The sequence below is a fragment of the Equus asinus genome, chromosome 1, assembly GCF_041296235.1.
Source record: "Equus asinus isolate D_3611 breed Donkey chromosome 1, EquAss-T2T_v2, whole genome shotgun sequence".
NCBI lineage: Eukaryota > Metazoa > Chordata > Mammalia > Perissodactyla > Equidae > Equus > Equus asinus.
In genome coordinates, this window is record NC_091790.1 from 34,262,806 (window position 1) to 34,282,583 (window position 19,778).

Here is a 19,778-nt window from a genome sequence, read left to right on the forward strand (position 1 = left end):
GAAGAATGACTGTGTTTAATACCCATCTCCATGGGCTCAAAGGCAGTTTTACAGCCTATTTGTGGGTGCAAATGAGGATTCTAGCAATGGTTACTTCCACGTTATGCTTTTCTATTACTTCCTCTCCGTAACATTCCCAAGCTACACGCAGTCTCCCTCCCAGCACCCAGGATCTAGTAAACAGGTAAAGACTGCACTGGGCCAGCCCCGGTGGCCTAGTGGTTAAGTTCAGCACACTCTGCTTTGGTGGCCCAGGTTTGGTTCCCAGGGATGGACCTACACCAATATGCTAGCAGCCATCCTGTGCTGGCAGCCCACATACTAAAAAAAAAAAAAAAAAAAATAGGGGAAGATTGGCATGGATGTTAGCTCAGGGAAAATCTTCCTCAGCAAAAAAACAAAAAAGACCACACTGACTCAAGTCTAGCCATCTCCCCAACACAGGCAGGCAACTCCGCCAGTGGGTCAGGCTAATTTTGGGGAAGTCGAGATTTGTAGAAGATAGCCTTTTTGAGGAAGGCCACATCTCTCCTTTCTGAAGATCACTTGGCCAAATACAAACGGGTCTTCCAGCTGTCTGTTCAGGAGCTTGCACGATTGAACTCACTGCATTTTTCAAACTCCTGAAACAAAGAAGGTAGTAGGCCTGATTACCGTTTGAAAGAGCCGCATTTAACCCAAAAATCTGGATCTACTCTCCGCTGTCTTCAGACCATTTGCACATGTGTATGGTGTGTAGTTGAGATGTAGAGTCGTAGGGGGTGGGGGCATACCTGTGCACATGACTGACAGATTTTTCTTTTTCTTGGATTCATTTGACCAGTGCTTACTCCCACTGACAAGTTACTAGAGTCTAACTTACACAACTTTGAAGAAAAACTACAAAACGTAAGGTGGCCTGGTAGGATTACCACCCCGTGATAGAAGTTCTATATTTGTTTTGAAGATTGCTCAAGATTCCAGATCTAAAAACCTTGCTTAATCCCACAGACTCTCTCTTGGCCAGGGCCAGGACTGTCACTACTCCATCCCAGAGCTAGAAAGCATCCCCAGGCATCTTCAAAGGGGAGACAGCTGTCCTCCATGCTCCCTGGGAAGAAACGTGCCCCGCTGAAATTTGTGAGTTTTGAGTGGAGCAGCCCAAGATGCTGATGCACTAGTCTGGCTCCTCGTAACCCACAGCAATACAGAGAAAGACTTTTAACGTCAGACTTCACCCTCAAAAGCTATATCCTTGGGGCCAGCCTGGTGGCATCGTGAAGTCCACACACTCCGCTTCAACAGCCCAGGGTTTGTGGGTTAGGATCTCAGCATGAACCTACACACCGCTCATCAAGCCATGGTGGCATCCCACATACAAAATAGAGGAAAGTTGGCACAGATGTTAGCTCAGAGCCAATCTTCCTCACCAAAAAAAAGATATATCCTTAAAAAAAATTGCCTTTGGCATTGATTGTTCTAAATTGATAAAACTGATGTTGTTTTAAGTTTGCTTCATTTTTCATAATTTATAAGCAATCCGATAAACATAACTGAAAATGTAAACATTGATATTTTCTGAATCAAAATACAGTACCTATTATAATGCTATCTACCCTATGACGTCGTCAACTCTTGCTCGCCAGCTAGTAGTAGGGCCAGCATTTCTTTTCACTGGAGCCCTCAGCATAGGAAATGTGTTTGCTGAACCCATAAACGTCCTGTGAAATGCAAAACTTACAAAATATGAGCTCGCCTTTTCTCTCAAGTTTCCCTTTATGGCCTTCAATTCCACTTTTTCAATTCCCTCGTCCCATAAAACTTGCTCTTGGATGGGTCGCCGCCTCTCTGGTTGGACTCTTCCTGAATTCCTTCTCCTTTCTCCCAAACCTATTCATTATGTTCAGTCATTTCCCCTCAGCCCTCAACAGCACATGCTTCCTAACTTTCTGTTATATAAATGCAGCTGCTTGTTATTATTGAAAGTATTGGGGTTTGGGGCTTGGATGTCAAGTTCTAAGTGGGTAGGAAGGGAGGAAAAACAGATAGACTTCTGTTCACTGATGAAGATAACTTAAGCCACGTTGGAAGTTGAGGATTGCTGGCATAGAGCCACCTGGTGTAGGGAAGTGATTTTTTTTTTAAATTAAACTACCTGAAGCATGGATGCCCGACAGGGAATCGACCTAGCGGCTTTCTCCTTGTAAACAGAGCTGTGAAATTCATTTAGGTGTACCTGTGTGTCATTGAATAGGTACACGTTAAACATTATGAACCTCCTTAAAGAGTTATAATTTAGTGATGACATATAATTGTGGGGTTTTCATTTCAAAGCTGGGGTATTAAATGAGCTAAAGCCTGACCTTGAGCTTAGATTTATATGCTTGTCAGTTGCTTCTTAGTCCAATATACCTCAAAAGAAAGAAAAATAAAGTCTTAGGGTATCCTATAACAATTATAGTAAATATTCATCAAATGTGTCATACACATCACATATTTATAAATATATGAACTAATATATTTACACGTCAATACACACAGACTTAAACCTAATTCTTTGGACAGCCTTATACTACCGCATTTTTAAAGAGAATTTACAAACTTTAGTGATAGAATGGAAAAATAGTGTCAAGTAGAAAAAATCTGCATTTTAAATTTTGTCTAGCACATAATATAAATATTTATTGAATTAACAGATGCATGAATTAACAAATCTTTATTGTCTTAAGTTACAGCGATAATACCTTGAATGTGTGACTGTTTTTTCTTTTTATCCAAACTTTCTAATTATAAGCTTTAAATAAGCCACAAGCTTTAAAATCCAAACTTCAGGCTTTTAAATTAGATATAGGACTATACATAACCTTGCCGTTAAGAGATTAGATTTGTATCATGGCAATGTAAAGAATAGGTTTCCATAAAAAAAAGTTAAAAATCATTTTGACATTACAATTATTTTATCTAGATTCTTATAAAACTACTATCAACATCCCCAAAGTCAAGGATCCATGAAATCTTTCTGCCCACGATTTCTCCCTGCTTTGTGTCAAGTTTTTAAACTATTTCTATTTTTCCATTTTTTTAAAGGGAAAGAAAGAAAACACAGTTTTTGGCTACTCTTGAAACCTCTGGAATACTCTGCTTCCTTCCTCAGCACCTCCACCTCCAGCCCCCTCCAGGAAGGGATGGGGAACTCTGCGTATTTCATTATTCCCTGTCATTGGAATGAGAGTCTCGGCAAGCACACTTTCTCTTGTGGAATTCCCTAACAAAAACAGACGGCTTGTTTTAAACAAGCAGCCCTGAGAACGGGAGACTAAACAGAAGCTCCGTGCAGGGAGCTGCTAGACTTTTTGCCTGTCACCTCAACAGACGGTCTTTATCCATCATCTGCAAATATATACTCCTAGCCAGCGAGGCCATCATAGAACTTAGCAATTATAGGTTGACCCAATTTGTCACGTTTTAGGAAATTCCTTTGTGAAAGTACAATTTTCTATAACGAGAGGATGTCATTCATTTGCAAGGACTCCTTCCTGGACCTGAACTTTAACTGAGAGATGTGTCCACCCCCGATTATTATTGTTAACCAGCAGCGCTCTTGTTGCTACCTGCTCTTGCAGAAACGCTGAGGACGCTCTATGTTTACCCACTGGAGAAGGAAGTAGGCGGTGGAAAATCCATCTTCTTTTCACTGCCATGAGGTAATGAGGAAGTACTCAAGATGCTTTGTGTCTCCCCAGCACCGTCTGGACGGCAAGGTGAATGGAGGGGCAATTGACGGGCGGGCGGTGGCGGAGACCTGCTGTTAGAATGTCTACCAGCTCCTGTGAAAGATAAGCAAACGAGCAAGCAGTAAGTCCAAGAGTCACCCAAGTGGTCCACAGCCTCAGAGCCTGCCCACCCCACCGCCGTCCCTGCCAGGCTCTTCCCGGCCTACGCCCCCCGCTGAAAGTTGCATTTTGGTCCTCTTTTATTTCCAATCCAACACAATTTCATCGGTACAAAAAGACTGCCTAGTGGGGGAAGACAAAAAAAATCCAAGACAATATAATTCCCCGCTTCCCTGACTCCCACCCCCTTGGAGGGCTGGCCTTTATCCACATTCACTTTCCCATTTGGACGCCTCCCCAGACTTTCGCCTCCTCTATCCCACCACCTACCTCAGTCAGTACATCCTGGTTTCCCAAGAGGCTCGGGGCCGCCTTTGACCTTGTCCGACCTTCACTCCCACAACCATTTGGTGTCCAGTCTTCTCCATGTTACGTCCTGAAGAGTTTCCAAACTTCCCTTCCTCCCCCCACCATCCCCATCAGTTCTGCCCAATGGCAGCAAGTTCCTGGGAGCCCTCTCCCACTTCAGGACCTGGCAGACATGGCGTCTGTCTGGGAACATCTTCCAGGATCTGTCTGCGTGGAACCAGCTCTGTGCTTCCGTAGCAGTATGACTATTTGCTCTCTCATGGTCACCCCCTCCCCCACTAGACAGTGGGCCAGGGACGGGGCGGGGATTGTAGTTGTAACTGGCCCAGGACTTGTAACAGCATTGGCACTTCAGGGCTGCTCACTACCCCAGTGGGTCGTCTGTGGCCTCTGCAGAGCTGCGTTCATCCCTTGCTGTGCCCATGCATTGATGTGGCAACTGAATGCCTTGCCCCCAGGGGCAGGAACCTCTTATCTTTTTTGCCTCCTTCACTGTTAGGCTCCTCTGTTACCACGTTTAACACAACTGGGTTCTGAAAATCTCCTTTTTCCTCTTCTCTCCTTTCATCTGGAAGCTGGCCACTGATAACTCTTCCTGGCTGTCTCACGTTCATGGGCTTCTGCATTTGAGGGTGGAGAGAAGGAATGTTGTCAGAAGTCTTCAGAAGCGGCAATTCTTGCTCAAGCCTCTCTGCCTCCCAGAAACCATTACACCTTAGCAGAGGCTCCTCTTTATTAAAAATCCACTCCTCTTCCTTTCCTGGACATCTTACTTTCCATCCCCCCAGACGTGATTACACTAAGGAATGTCTATAAAATTCTGAGCATCGTACATTTTCAAGGAAAGTGAATGGAAGCATAATGGAAGGAGACGCCTGTGTGTGTGTGTGTGTGTGTGTGTGTGTGTGTGTGTGTGTTCACGCATGCTCACAGCATAGGATAACAGTTAACAGCCCTTGGGGTCTAAATGTCTGGTTTAAATCCTGGTTCCAATTCTTACACTAGCTTTGTGACCTCAGGAAATGACTTAACCCCCAGTGCCTCAGTTTCCTCGTGTGTAAAATGGGGATAATACAATTTACCTGATGGAATCGTATGGGGATTAAATGAGTTCATATTTATAAAGCATACAGTAAACACTATCTACGTGTTATATAAGCTTAAAAACAGTTTCAGGATTTCTTTTATCCTGATGCTTTATTTTACTTCTGTGTATTTTCAAATATGAAGAATACATAATAGGAAGCATCATGTGGGCTCTGGCCAATATAGGGGGTCTTTATTGCTCTTTTTGATGGACTAATATCTGAATTCATATGGATCACTCTGTGGAATGACACACATGATTTTAGCACAAAACCAACACAGCATGAAGAAACTCAACTATGTACTAACCTAGGGAGAGAAAATTCACACACTGATGATACACTAACATTCACTGACTGTTTACTCTGGGCTAAGCCCTGGGCTCCGCGCTTTAGAGAATTTATTTCCTTTGCATCTTGTAACCTCCTCAGGAGGGAGGTAACATTATTAGCCCATTTCACAGATGAGGAGCAACCTGCCAGTGGTCACACAGCTAGTGACCGGCTGACCCAGAGTGGATGGGGAAGACAGGACTCGTCATTTTATTAATGAACTCCTTCTTATTTTGAAAATACAGTTCAAGATTTCCAAGTTAATTGTCATTGTTACTAGGTGGATGGTCATTAAAGATTGGCTGTTGAGGATGATGGTGACCCAGCCCTGGGCCAAACCGGGAAGCCAGCCGTGGCCGTCCGTGTTAAACCCTCAGCGGCTCTTCTAGGTTCCAGGACAGAAAACAGCAATAAACTGTTGGCTGGTGCTAAGAGCTGAAGTGTGAACTTTCTCAGGAGATATTTGTGCCTTAACTGGAAAATGGACAGCACCTTCGAGAACCAAAGGAATGATGATACATAATGGAACCTCAGACACGTAGAAGCAATAAGGGCAATTTAACTGAGGAACCTCCCCAGAGCCCTTCAATCATCCCTACAGGCCGAGCTTGATGGTGCACTGTCACAGGAGAAAACAGCGTAATGGCACTGAGTAACTTCAGCAAGTCTCTTCCTGATGAAACCTTGGCCGGAGTTATTTTTTACTGCAAAGTACACATGGTTGTAAACCGTATCTGTTTCCTCAGTCGGTAGAAATTCTGAGTCAGGCTAGTTCAGCCCAGCTTAATGAGACTGGAACCAGAAAAACAAAAGCCTTCTGACACTCGCTGTGTTGACGGACAGAAGGCAGTTGACACTGGTGCAGACGTAAACTTGGGGAACTCCTCCACGGAGAGAGGCAGATCCGCACCCTGAGGACACAGGGTCACCCGATCCAAAGGTGACATGAAAGGCTACCTTTGAGGGGAATTATAGACTCAAAGTCTGAGTGTAATATAAAACTTGGGGACAGTTACAGAGACTTGCCCTTCCTTTTCCATAATTGAACTCAGCTTAGTTCAGCAGCTCCCAGTTAGTGGTTGTAGCCATGGTGTTAGGCTGCCATAACAAAGGACCCCCCCACCCCCCGCAACTAGGTGGCTTTAAACAACAGAAATGTATTGTCTCCTAGTTCTGGAGGCTGGAAGTCTGCAATCTAAGTGTCAGCAGGGTCATGAAACCCATTAAGGCTCTAGTGGAGGATCTGTTCCCTGCCTTTCTCTTTGCTTCTGGTGGCTGCCTGTCATCCTTGGCGGTCCTTGACTCGTAGACGTATGGCTCCAATCTCTGCCTCTGTCATCATATGGTGTTCTCCCTGTGGGTCTCTGTGTCTGCGTCTCGTCTCTTCTTATAAGGACCCAGTCATATTGGATTAGGGCCCTCCCTAATGACCTCATCGGAACTTGGCTACATCTGCAAAGACCTTATTTCCAAATAAGGTCACATTCACAGGTACCAGGAGTTAGGACATCAACATATCTTTTGAGGAGACACAATTCCACCCACAACAATAATGGGATATTAAATCTCATCACCCAAGAGATTCAGTCCCCTCCAGTTTCAAAGTTGGTCTCCTTTAGATGCTTATTTTGTTAATTCAGGCTTCTCCTCAGATCCTTGCTCCTTTTCTTCTTCTCTCTAGACCTGAAGTAAGTTCCAGGAGGAGGCTGGGTGTGGGGCGGGCGAGGTGTTCTTAAGAACCAGGGCAAAGCCAGCCTGTCAGGAGGGACATTTGATGGGCGTACTTGCCCCAGGCCTCCCTGAGTCCATCTTGCCTGGACTTGGGCATCAACCTAGGTCTTTATAGCAAATGCTGCTACCACCAGGCAGGCCATGGGCTCCCATCAATAGGACTCCCATAGGCTGTGCCCTCCTTATCTCAACCCGGAGGCTGCCTCCAGTCTGCTGGCCCATTTTCAGCCTAGCTGTGTGCCTTGCTTTGGGGAGTAGGCAGGTTTTGGAAGGCCCTCTCCCATGGTGCTGGGGCCCTTGGGTACACAGGACCTGAGAGCTGTTCGCTGGCTCTCAGTCTAGCACTGGCGTTTTTTTTTTAATTCGCTGTTCCATTGGATGGGGGCTTCTCAAGAGGCCCAAATTCTTGGGGTATAAAGACACTGTTTTGGGACCCCCAAACTTTTCTCTAATTTATTTTAACTCCCTCTCCTGGGGAGAGGCCCGAGGGTCAGAGAGCAGAACCCTGCACAGCAACTGGCTAAACTTTTCTCATCCTTTCCTTGTCCCAGCTCCACCCCACCTCAGCCCAAGCCCAGGAAAGGTGTGTGTGTGTGTGTGTGAAATGTTGAGGTGATTGCCCTTAGGATTTCACACATGCTTCTCCATGCTACAGTTTTCCTTTGAAATGCCCAAAATGACCAGTCTTGTTCTTAACCTTATGCTTCTGGAGATGGAGGAAAAGCTTATATTAGAACAACCCTTCTGATGCAAAAAACTAGGAGGAAATCTGCATAAAATATTAGGCACACACACACTCACATGTTTGGGAGTCATTAAAAGGCCACCCAGACACCAAGGTCTTGGACCGAAATCCCTGAGAAAAAGGAATTTTGGAGAAGGGAGCCCAAAATTCATCTTCCTTTTCCCTTTAGGCCTTCGCCAACCACTAAGCTGCCAAGACTGCCAGAGAGAAGACATCTGCAATAACTAGACTCTATGAAGTTCTGGCAAATCCATATACATGCAGAATATGTATAGAACTCTGACAATTCAATTAATGAAAAATCAGTCACTGCAATTAAAAAATGGGCAAAAAATTGGAACAGTTATTATCCAAAAGAAGATATCCAAATAGCTGATACACATGCAAAAAGATGCTCGATCTCCACCATCAGGGAAATAAAAACTAAGACCACCAAGAGACCCTACTACCTACCTTCCAAATGGCTAAAACTAAAAGACGATAATCTCAAGTGTCGACAAGGATGTGTGTAAGTCTCATAAATTGCTGGTGGGAATGTGAATTCATGCAATCACTTTGGAAAAGCTTTTTGATGATAACTACGAAAATGGAATAGATGCATACTCTATGATCCAGTCATTCTACTCCAGGGTATATAACAAATAAAAATGCACCTAAATGTGCACAGTGTAGGCATAAGAATGTTTATGGCATCATTACTTATAATAGCCCAAAGAAGGAACAACTCAAATGTCCCTCAACAGTAGAATGGATAAACAAAATGTGCTGTACTCATATTATGGAATACGATACAGCACAGCAAGTGAATCAACTCCCATGTGAATCTTACAGATGTGATGTTGGGAGGAAGAAACTGGACGTAAAATGATAGGTACTGGGTGGTTCCATTTACATAAAGTTCAAAAACAGGTGAAAGCAATCGATGCTGTAGGAGTCAGGAAAGTGGTTACCTTTGATGACTATGAGGGAGCATGGGAGAGAAATGTTCTCTTTCTTGAACTGAACCGTGGTTACACAGGTGTGTCCACTGGAGTAAATGCACAAAGCTGTACTTTATGACCAGTGAATTTTTCTGTGTTTATGTAATTTTAATAAAAATATTATTAAAGCCAACATTTTTACGCAGACTCTTGATGTCGAAAGAAAGAGCTATAGATTTAGTGCATCTAGTCTTTGTGTAAAATAGGATACAAACATCATCAAGACTGGAATTGCTTTTTAGGTCCAATAATTAGACTAGTTAATATTTGCCTTCAGGCAAGGCCTGCTCATGCTGATCATCTTTAAAATGAAGATCTCAAGGTGAGATTCATAAATCACTGCACCTTCTTGAGCTCACTTCCAGATTTTGCTTGTTTCAATTTGGTATAAATCTTCTTTAATCCCTACTAGAGTCAATCAACAAAGGAAGTATTCTTTTCTCCAACATGGAGAACACCAAGACAGCAAATTCCTCTTCAGGGTCTTGCTTGAGGCCAAGGGCCATCAGCCCCAGACCTGACTCTTCCAGCTACATTGATCTTTCCTTTCCTTCAACCCTATTTTCCTTTGCACCACCCCGTTAACACTTAGAACCCTCCAGTGTTGTCAGCTGCCTTTTAACACTGCACCCCATCTTGGCAACATGGACCGTAGGGTCCTGAAAGGCAAAGACTGTGCCTCACTCTCCTGTTTAAATGCCATGGGCTCAGCGTGGTATCTTGAGCAAAGTCATCGCTCAGAAATATTTGTTGTTGGATGGACAATAACACATTTTTCCATCTGGACCTCCTGAGGGGCTGAGGATGGGGAAGAGAGAATGGGGAAGAGAGGTTAGGAACAGCCTGAGGTTAGCTTAATCTTCCTAATACAAGAACTTGAGTCATTCAAGGGACTCAAGTCTTCATTATACAAATCTATCGGCACATTGCACTGACTCCGTGACATGGAAAAGTAGCAGAGCAGAGTGACGCTGTGGCAAGGCTGCAGACCTGAAGCATCTGCGGCCCTGGGAGAGGGAGCTTGGGCTTCAGCAGTACAATTAGAGTTGGGCTGAGAGCAGACACTCAGAGTTCCTCCCTGAGGAGGAAAGATCTAGGGTGAAATCTTGGTTCTACCAAGAGTATCATGACTAATGACAGATGACACTTCTCGGTTGTTACGATGAGCCAGCCATCATGCTGAGCATGTCACAAGTGGTGTCTCATTTATCTTCAATCAACCCATGGAGGCAGAAACGTTATTCTCCCTATTTTGCAGCTGCGACAACTAAAGCTAAGGGAGAGGAAATAACTTGTCCAACTTTTCACGGCTAGTAGTAGTGAAGCCAGCATTCAAATCCAAGTCTCCTGACCTTCAAAGCAAGGGCTGAAGAAAACATTTACATAAAGAACCAGTAAATATGAAAGCAGTCTAAGATGTGATAAGATGCGCACAACTATGTATCTTACCAGACAGACTGATAAGGGTCACAGGAAGGGAACAAGCAAAGTTCGTTGCTGGCTGTAGGAGTTTCCACCAGTAGTTAAGGCAAGTGGGGAAATTTCATCTCCATGTTACAATACCATGCAAATCAGGTTGAATTTTCTTCTAGAATGACACAGTAAGGCTGGGCTGAGAGCATATACTTTCAGAATTCCTCCATGGAGAGGAAAGATCTTGGATCTAGACATCAATGGAATATAATCTAAGAGTCAGAGCTGGCTCTGGGAAATCCCCTAATGGGCCACACCTCTGTCAGATCTCTCCAGGCACCATGTGCAAGACCCAGAAAAGATCATTGGGGCCACTGAGAGGGACAGTGCTGTGGGTGCTCTTAAAATGCCTCAGGGGCCTTGCTGTTTTCATGAATGTTTATTGCAATATAGACAATGTCCAGTGTGCCAAGATCCATCTCATCACTCATCTGTTTGAAAGGAAAGCAAAATGGGAAAGGCTGCCTGATGGGGTATGCTATTATGTGTGTGCTATTATCTATAGAAAACAGTAATTTTCTTTTCAAACAAAAAAATGGCTTCAATGTCATTACCATATTTTTACTGTCATACACCATTTGTTGAAGTTGTTACAAGTTGCCCAATAAACTTTGATATTTATGTGCAGGCATTTATATTCATATTTAGGTATTGCAGTTTACTTAATTTGGCACATACCATAGCATAGCTCTTTTGGGGGCTCCAAATTTTAGAGCAAAGGCTACAGATTTAGGGCCAGCTTAAAGCACCAAGAATTTGGAAAGGGGAGAAACACAAGAAAGACTCCTATTGAAGCAACACTGTCAGTTTATCTAGCAGAGAACTTTTTCTTGGAAATCTTCTAAGTTTCCAATTCTTGTATTGAGGCTTTGTTTGAAAGTCTGGCTCAGGGGTTCCCAACCTGTGAGCTGAAACATTCTTCTACTGCAACATTTCCATAAAAATAGTGTGATATTGAGAGCCAGAAGCCATTGCATCTTCCATTTGCTTAAACGGCACACATTCATTTATTCCTTATTCATCAGCCAATAGGTGTGTACTCTGAGCCAGGCACGGCACAAGTCTCTGGAAACATAAAGACACAGTTCCCATCTTAGAGCAAGTTCCAGCCCAGAGTATGGTGAGTATGAGACTGATCCCACCCCAGACCATTTCGGGGCCTTGGTGGGGGTGCGGGGCAGCCAAACCTAATACTTAGCATCCTTTCATCCAAGAGGAAAACACGCAAGCCCAGCCGGGGGATTGGGTCATCCCTTCTCCATCATCCTGGTGGCCCTCAGATGGCCACAGCCGGGCTTGATGCTCTAGTGGTGTGCTGGAGCTGCGATCAGAAAGGACATGGGGATACTTTGTAAAAAGTCACCTTACATCAGAGCCTAAATCAAAGGAAAAACAGGAAATTATGTTGCATTTCAAAGCTTAATTCTGCAATACAATCTCCATCAAAATATATTCTTCATATTTTCTTACTTCACACATCTTTGTCTTCTGATTACTCCAAAAATATACAGACATTATTTCAATGAAAGGGACAAATGGGGTTGTTGATTCACTGGTTGTAGAAAGACAGTGACAAGGAAATTAGACATTAGGAGAAGAGAACATTCCAGATAAGAAGAGGACAAGCAAACAGGCTGCATTTAGCTTCTTCAGTCACATCCTTGCTAGGGAAATAGAGGAGCATTTGCATATGGTACCAAAAAAGTACTGGTCAATCACCATTATTTACAACAGCCAAGACAAGGAAACAACCTAAGTGTCTATCCATAGATGAATGGATAAGGAAGTTGTGGTATATATATACAATGGAATATTATTCAGCCATAAAAAAACAAGGAAATCCTGCCATTTGCAACAACATGGATGGACCTTGCAGGCATTATGCTACGTAAAATGAGTCAGAGAAAGACCGACACTGTATGACCTCACTTATATGGGGAATCTAAAAAAAGAAAAAACAAACTCATAGAAAAAGAGATCAGACTTGAGGTTACTAGAGGCAGGGGAAATTGGAGGAAGGTTGTCAAAAGGCACAAACTTCCAGTTGTAAGATAAATAAGTAGAAGGGATGTAATGCACACTGTGATGACTACAGCTAACGCTGCTGTATGACAGACAGGAAAGTTGGTAAGAGAGTAAATCCTAAGAGTTCTCATCACAAGGAGAATTTTTCTTTCCCTCATTCTTTTCTTTGTATTGTATCTACGTGAGAAGATGGGTGTTGGCTGCACCTACTGCTGTAATCATTTCACAATATATGCAAATCAAACCACCATGCTGTCTGCCTTAAACTTATAGTTATGCATATCAATTATTGCTCAGTAAAACTGGGAAAAAAGAGTGCTAGTCAAAATAAATACATGGATTCTGCTACGTGAAAGCTGTCACACTTGCACAGTCAATCACTAACTAAAGCAAATGTTTGTGTCATTTCCCGGGAGGCTATACAACAGAGGTTCATTAAGATCACGAGCTCTGGAGTCAAGTGGAGTTGAGGGCAACTGCTTCCACTCCTTTCTAGCTATCTGACTTTGGGCAAACTATTTCATTTTCCTCTGGCCTCAGTTTCCCCATGGGACCAGTGGGGATAGTCCTACCTCATGGGGTTGCTGTGAAGAGTCATATGTGTTATTTTTAAGGCATTGCCCTGCCTCTGGCAGGTTCACATTTTAAAAAAACCTTCACATCATTAGCGTTTAAATATCAAATTTTCCAAATTACAATTGGTATTACATGTAATTTATTATATATATGGAATTTTGAGAATTCTCAAGGGTTTTGAAAGAGGTGGTTTTTCAATATAAAAATAAACTGGCTGTACCAGCTTTTTAAAATTGCACTGCCTGGTGCTGTGTTGGAGTCCCTGAATTTCTCTGTGGAAGTGTGACGCATTCATAAAAATCACATGCAACCCTTCCTTAAACACCAATATATCTCCCCCACATATGGTTTTATACTTTCTCCAGCAGTCAAGTTTTAGTCTCTCTGGGAAAAGCTTCCTCAATTATAGGAAATTAGCCATTTACCACGTAATAAGAATGCACCAGAAAAGAGCAGTCAGGATTTCCATTTCACAGGAAATTGACTGAAAGGTCTGAATCAGAAACAGGAAACATATGTAATAATGGGCACCACAGAGCGCCATAAGTAGGCTCTTGTGCTGCCTGCACCGTGTTTCCAGGCCCAGGGAGGCTGAAAGCTGCGTCTGTTCCAGGCGAGGTCTCTCTTCCTCACAGACAAAACAGTTTGTCTTATGAAGTAATTATTAGTTCACATTTCTGCCGACCTTCTGGGAAAAATGCCTCTAGCTGCCCCGCTGGACAGGAGAATTTCCCTCCTCTCAGAGTCACACGTGCGGTTTAGCTCACCATGAAACTTGCACTGCAAATTCTTCGGGTGTTACTTTATGCAAACAATAAAGTGAAAACAATTTTCTGAGTTGTTTTAATCACCACAGATGAGGTTCTCCATGATGAGGGAATGCCCACAGCAGTCCAGACAGATCCTTTCTAAACGTGAGGAGGGGAAGGGCAAAGAACGCCCACCCATCTCACATCTGAGGATGAGGAGGGAGCCTTCAACACTCACTCATGCCTCTTCATGCAAAACAAGGGCAGAGGCTGTTGGTGTCTTCTCTGGGGAAAATAAATTTTGCATTTTTTTTTTAAGGAAGATTAGCCCTGAGCTAACTGCTGCCAATCTTCCTCTTTTTGCTGAGGAAGACTGGCCCTGAGCTAACATCTGTGCCCATCTTCCTCTACTTTATATGTGGGGTGCCTACCACAGCATGGCTTGCCAAGCGTTGCCAAGTCTGCACACAGGATCCAAACTTGCGAACCCCAGGCTGCCGAAGTGGAACATGCAAACTTAACCGCTGCACCACTGCGCAGGTCCCTAAAGTTTGCATATTTTTCATGGTGACTCGTTTCTAAACCTTAATTAAAAATCTGTTCAGGGGTTGGCCGGTGGCTTAGTGATTAAGTTCTCGAGCTCCACGTGGGCACCACAGGGTTTGCCAGTTGGATCCTGGGCGTGGATCTCCACAGTGCTCATGAAGCCATGCTGTGGTGGCATCCCACATAGAAGATCTAGAAGGACCTAGAATTAGGATGTACAACTACATACTGGGGCTTTGGAGAGAGAGAGAAAAAGAAGAAGATTAGCAATATTATTAGATCAGGGCCAATATTCCTCACTAAAAACCATTTAAAAAAGTGCTTAAAGATCATTAAGTTCAACCCCTCACTTTGCAGATGATGAAAGTGAGAAATCAAATGACTAAGGTCCTTGGCACAGCCCGCTGAACATAAGTGATACCATATCATTATCGCTTTTGGAGGGAGGGGCTATGTGATGCCAAATGAAACTTATCATGAAGAACTGCCTGATATCAGTGCCCTCCAAACACTGGATTGGTTTGTTTGGTTTGACCAATTGATTGATTGCTTTTGTGCTGATTTTGACACGAATGCCCTGAAAATAATGTTCTTATATTTTCCTTTGCACAAAAATGACTGGGCCAGTGCCTCTTAGGAATGCTTACTTCTGACCTCAACTCCTGAGATGCTAATTCTGCCGCTCTGGAGTGAGGCTAAAGAGTCTGAATTTTTACAAACACACCCAGGAGATCTGGATGCAGAACCTGTGTGCTGAGAAAGCCTGTTCTAAAGTGCCTTAGCTCAGCCAAGACCTGCGTCCCAACAACATGCATGAAAAGTTACGCTGACTGATTTACAGAGTTGTTGAAATGGAGTTCGACGTGTGGGAGTAACATGTGCATATCATGCTTTGAATAACACTGCTATATCATCACTATTAGAGGTACAGATTCAATTACATATAATTGTATGCTGACAAGTGCTGTACTCAAAATCATTTATTTTTCTTAACCAATTGACACCGTGGAAGTCAAGTTGACTTCTCGAGACCGAGCTAAATGCCCTGCTCTTAACATGATGGGAAGACCAAGGGCTACCACAAAGATTCAAGAAGCTCCATGTGGAAAGGAGCCAGGCCAGTCTAGTTTTGTTCACAATTGTACCCCTAGCACCCCACATTTGCTTTGCACATAGTAGTTGCCTGATAACCATATGTTTAGAAATTAATCAAATATAAAGGAATGTGAAATAAGATGAACATTTGGAAATGTCTCCGTATAAGTAAATACTAAATACTTGCAATTATAAAATTGATTAACTCTTGACATCAGCAACATGGTGGAGTGAGCAGGTTTCTTTGTCTCTCCGCCTTTGAACAACAACTAAAGGGACATTCATTGATCAACGGAGGATACTCACACAGCACCTCAGCACACCTGAGAGACCTGCACTGCTATACATTGGAAGGCAGATGGACTACCCCTGGGGTGGAGGGGAGATAGGTGAGAACTTTCCAGCCCCTAAACAGCCTAGTACCTGCGAGTGTCTCTCTCCTGACTAACACGCTCATAGCACCGCCACGGCCCTGAGGGTGGGCATGCACATCAGTGCAACTGTGGAAACAGGTGACTTCAGCCCTAAGCCCCCCATGATTGCCCTGTGGACCAGTGAGAAAATCCACAGTCCCACAGCAGTTGCAGGGAGAGTCTCTGCTTGGTCCTAGTGGAGAGGCCCCACCCATCATGCACAAAGGCTAGGCGACCTAAGAGCAGAAGTGGCATGGCTGGGTGAGCTACCCGCCATCTGCGTTAAACACCCATAGCTCTGCTGTGGCACTGAGGGGGAAAGTGAGATCCAGCAGGACTGGATGGTGGCAGAGCTGTGAATCTGGGCAAATCAGCTCCCAGCTGCCACAAAAGCCCATAACACTGTTGCAGTCCCTAAGGAGGAAGCATGTCTAGGCAGGTCTGTGGGAGCAGAAGCAGCAACCCGAAGTCCCCATGTGATTGGTCCCACAGTATACGGGAGACCCCACAGGGCCACTGAGATCCCAAGGAGTGGCCCAGGCTTGGTCAGGAACAGCTGACAGGGATCCTGGTCAGCGCAGATTCCACAGCTGTGCCCCTCCCTCCCCCCCCCCCCCCGCCATGGCAGCAAGTGGAAGCAGTAACCAAATGCCATCTCTATGCGGAGGCACAAATCCACACCATCAAGCAGTATGAAAAAATATATTAAATCTCCAGAACAGAAGGAAAATGACAAGTATCCAGAAAACAATCCTGAAGACATGGAAACCTATAACCTAAATGACAAAGAATTCAAAATATCTATCATTAAAAAACTCAATTAGTTAAAAGAGAATGCAGATATACAACTCAATGAGTTTAGGAGCTAGATCACAAAAGAGCTTGATACTATAAAAAAGAACCGATCAGAAATGTTGGAGATGAAAAACACAATGGAGGAGATTAAGAAAAATCTGGACTCCCTGAAGAGTATGGGTGATAATATGGAGGACAGAATTAGCAGTCTGGAGCATAGGAATACAGAAATGCTTCATATAGAGGAGGAGAGAGAACTAAGACTAAAAAGAAAGGAATAAACTCTCTGAGAAATATCTGACTCAATTAGGAAATGCAACATAAGGATTATAGGTATTCAAGAGGGAGAAAAGAAAGAGAATGGAGCAGAAAGCTTGTTCAAAGAAATAATAGCTGAGGACTTCCCAAACCTGGGGAGGGAGCTGGAAATCCATGTGACAGAAGCCAATAGATCTCCAAACTTTATCAATGCAAAAAGGCCAACCCCAAGGCATATGGTAGTGAAGCTTGCAAAAGTCAATGACAAAGAGAAAATATCAAAGGCAGGAAGGCATAAGAAAATAATCTACAAAGGAACCCCTATCAGGCTGTCACCAGATTTATCAGCAGAAACCTTACAGGCTAGGAGAGAGCAGAATGATATATTCAAAATTCTGAAAGACAAAAATTTTCAGCCAAGAATACTCGATCCAGTGGAAATATCCTTCAAATATGATGGAGAAATACAAACTTTCCCAGATAAACAAAAGTTAAGGGAATTCATCACCACAAGACACCACCTCCCTACAAGAAATGCTCAGGAAGGCCCTCATACCTGAAAAAGAAAAAAAGAAAGGAAAGCAGTTACAAAACCCAGAGCAAGGGTATAAGCAGAAAGAGAAAATCAGAAAATTGCAGCTGTCCATCAGAACAGGTTAGCAAATGGTTAAGTGTAACATTAAAGATAAAGGGAAGGGAAACATCAAGAATAAATATAATCTTGCCATTTTAACCACAAACTCACAACACAAGAAGAAAAAAAGATGTGACATTAACAATTTAGAAGGGGAAGAGGAGAGGGATGGCACCAGCTTAGTCTAAGGAAACAAGAGGCTATCAGAAATTGGACTATCTTATCTATGAGATGTTTTATACAAACCACATGGTCACCACTAAACAAATAATTAGAGCAGAGAAACAAATTACAAATAAGAAGAAAATTAAGAAAACCAACATAGAAAAATACCTAACTGAACTGGTAGCCCGAAATTCATGGGATGAGAAACAAAGGAAATTCAGGAAAACTGGAAAACGAGCAATAAAATGGCAGCATTAGGCCCCCACACTTAAATAATCACTCTACATGTAACTGGGTTGAATTCTCCAATCAAAAGACACAGAGTGGCAGGATGGATTAAAAAACAAGACCCCACAATATGCTGCTTCCAGGAAACACACCTCAGCCCCAAAGACAAACACGGACTCAGAGTGAAGGGATGGAAGACGATACTCCAAGCTAATAGTGAACAGAAGAAAGCAGGTGTCGCCATACTTATATCAGACAAAGTAGACTTCAAGGCAAAACAGATAAAGAGGGACAAAGAGGGACATTTTATAATGATAAAAGGGACACTCCACCAAGAAGATATAACACTTATAAATATATATGCATCCAACACAGGAGCACCAAAGTATGTAAAGCAGCTATTAACAAAACTAAAAGGAAACATCAACAACAATACAATAATAGTAGGGGACCTCAACACCCCACAAACAGCAATGGATAGATCATCCAGACAAAAAGTCAACATGGAAATTGTACAATTAGATGAAAAACTAGACCAGACAGACTTAATAGATATATACAGAACACTCCATCCAAAAATGGTAGGTTACACATTCTTCTCAAGTGCACAGGGAACATTCTCAAGGATAGACCACAGTTGGGAAACAAAGCAAGCCTCAACAAATTTAAGAGGATTGAAATAATATCAAGCATCTTTTCCAACCATAATGCTATGAAACTAGAAATCAGTTACAAGAATAAAGCTGGGAAAGGGGCAAAGATGTGGATATTAAACAGCATGCTACTGAACGGTCAATGGATCATTGAAGAAATCAAAGGAGAAATCAAATATTATCTGGGGACAAATGAAAATGGGAACACACCATACCAACTCATTTGGGATACAGCAAAAGCAGTCCTAAGAGGGAAATTCATTGCAATACAGGTTCACTTCAATAAACAAGAAAAATACCAAATAAGAAATTTCAAACTACACCTAACAGAATTAGAAAAAGAAGAATAAACAAGGCCCAAAGTCAGTAGAAGGAGGGAAATAATAAAAATTAGAGCAGAAATAAATGAAATTGAAACAAAAAAGACAGTAGAAAGGATCAATGAAACAAAGAGCTGGTTCTTTGAGAAAATAAACAATATTGATAAACACTTAGCCAGGCTCACTAAGAAAAAAAGAGAAGACTCAAATAAATAAAATCAGAAATGAAAGAGGGAAATCACAATGGATACCACAGAAATACAAAAGATTATAAGAGAATGCTACAAAAAACTACATGCCAACAAACTGGACAATCCAGAAGAAAAGGATAAATTCTTAGACTCTTAAAACATCCCAAAACTGAATCAAGAAGAAATAGAGAATCTGAATAGATCAATCACAAGTAAAGAGATTGAAACAATAATCAAAAATCTCCCCAAAAGTAAAAGCGCAGGACCAGATGTCTTCTCTGGAGAATTCTACCAAACGTTCAAAGAAGAATTAATACCTATCCTTCTCAAACTATTCCAGAAAATTGAGGAAGATGGAGCACTTCCTAACACATTCTACGAGGCCAACATCACCCTGATCCCAAACCTAGACAAGGACAACACAAAGAAGGAAAACTACAGCCAATATCACTGATGAACATGGACGCAAAAATCCTCAACAAAATACTGGCAAACTGAATACAGCAATACATTTAAAAGATCATACACCATGACCAAGTGGGCTTTATACCAGGGACACAGGGATGGTTCAACATCTGCAAGTCAATCAACGTGATACACCA

At 42.8% G+C, this 19,778-nt stretch overlaps 1 protein-coding gene and 1 long non-coding RNA gene across 5 annotated transcripts in view; both read right to left on the reverse strand.

Moving 5' to 3' along the window:
• Positions 1–4,281, reverse strand: LOC139040350 (uncharacterized). The gene is made up of 4 exons (XR_011494730.1): positions 4,143–4,281; positions 3,591–3,806; positions 2,343–2,391; positions 1–623 (listed from the first exon to the last, which is right to left on the reverse strand). It is a non-coding gene; the product is annotated as an uncharacterized lncRNA (long non-coding RNA).
• Positions 4,282–4,648: 367 nt separating this feature from the next.
• Positions 4,649–19,778, reverse strand: part of SCAF8 (SR-related CTD associated factor 8) — a 203,200-nt gene continuing 188,070 nt past the window's right edge. For 3 of the 4 annotated variants that reach the window (XM_044761788.2, XM_070485954.1, XM_070485823.1), the window contains 2 exons: positions 11,716–11,849; positions 4,649–4,801 (listed from right to left, as the gene is read on the reverse strand). The gene's annotated coding sequence lies outside the window, so the exon portion shown is untranslated. The remainder of the gene's footprint in view (positions 4,802–11,715; positions 11,850–19,778) is intronic. The other variant, XM_070485993.1, reaches the window with a different exon arrangement.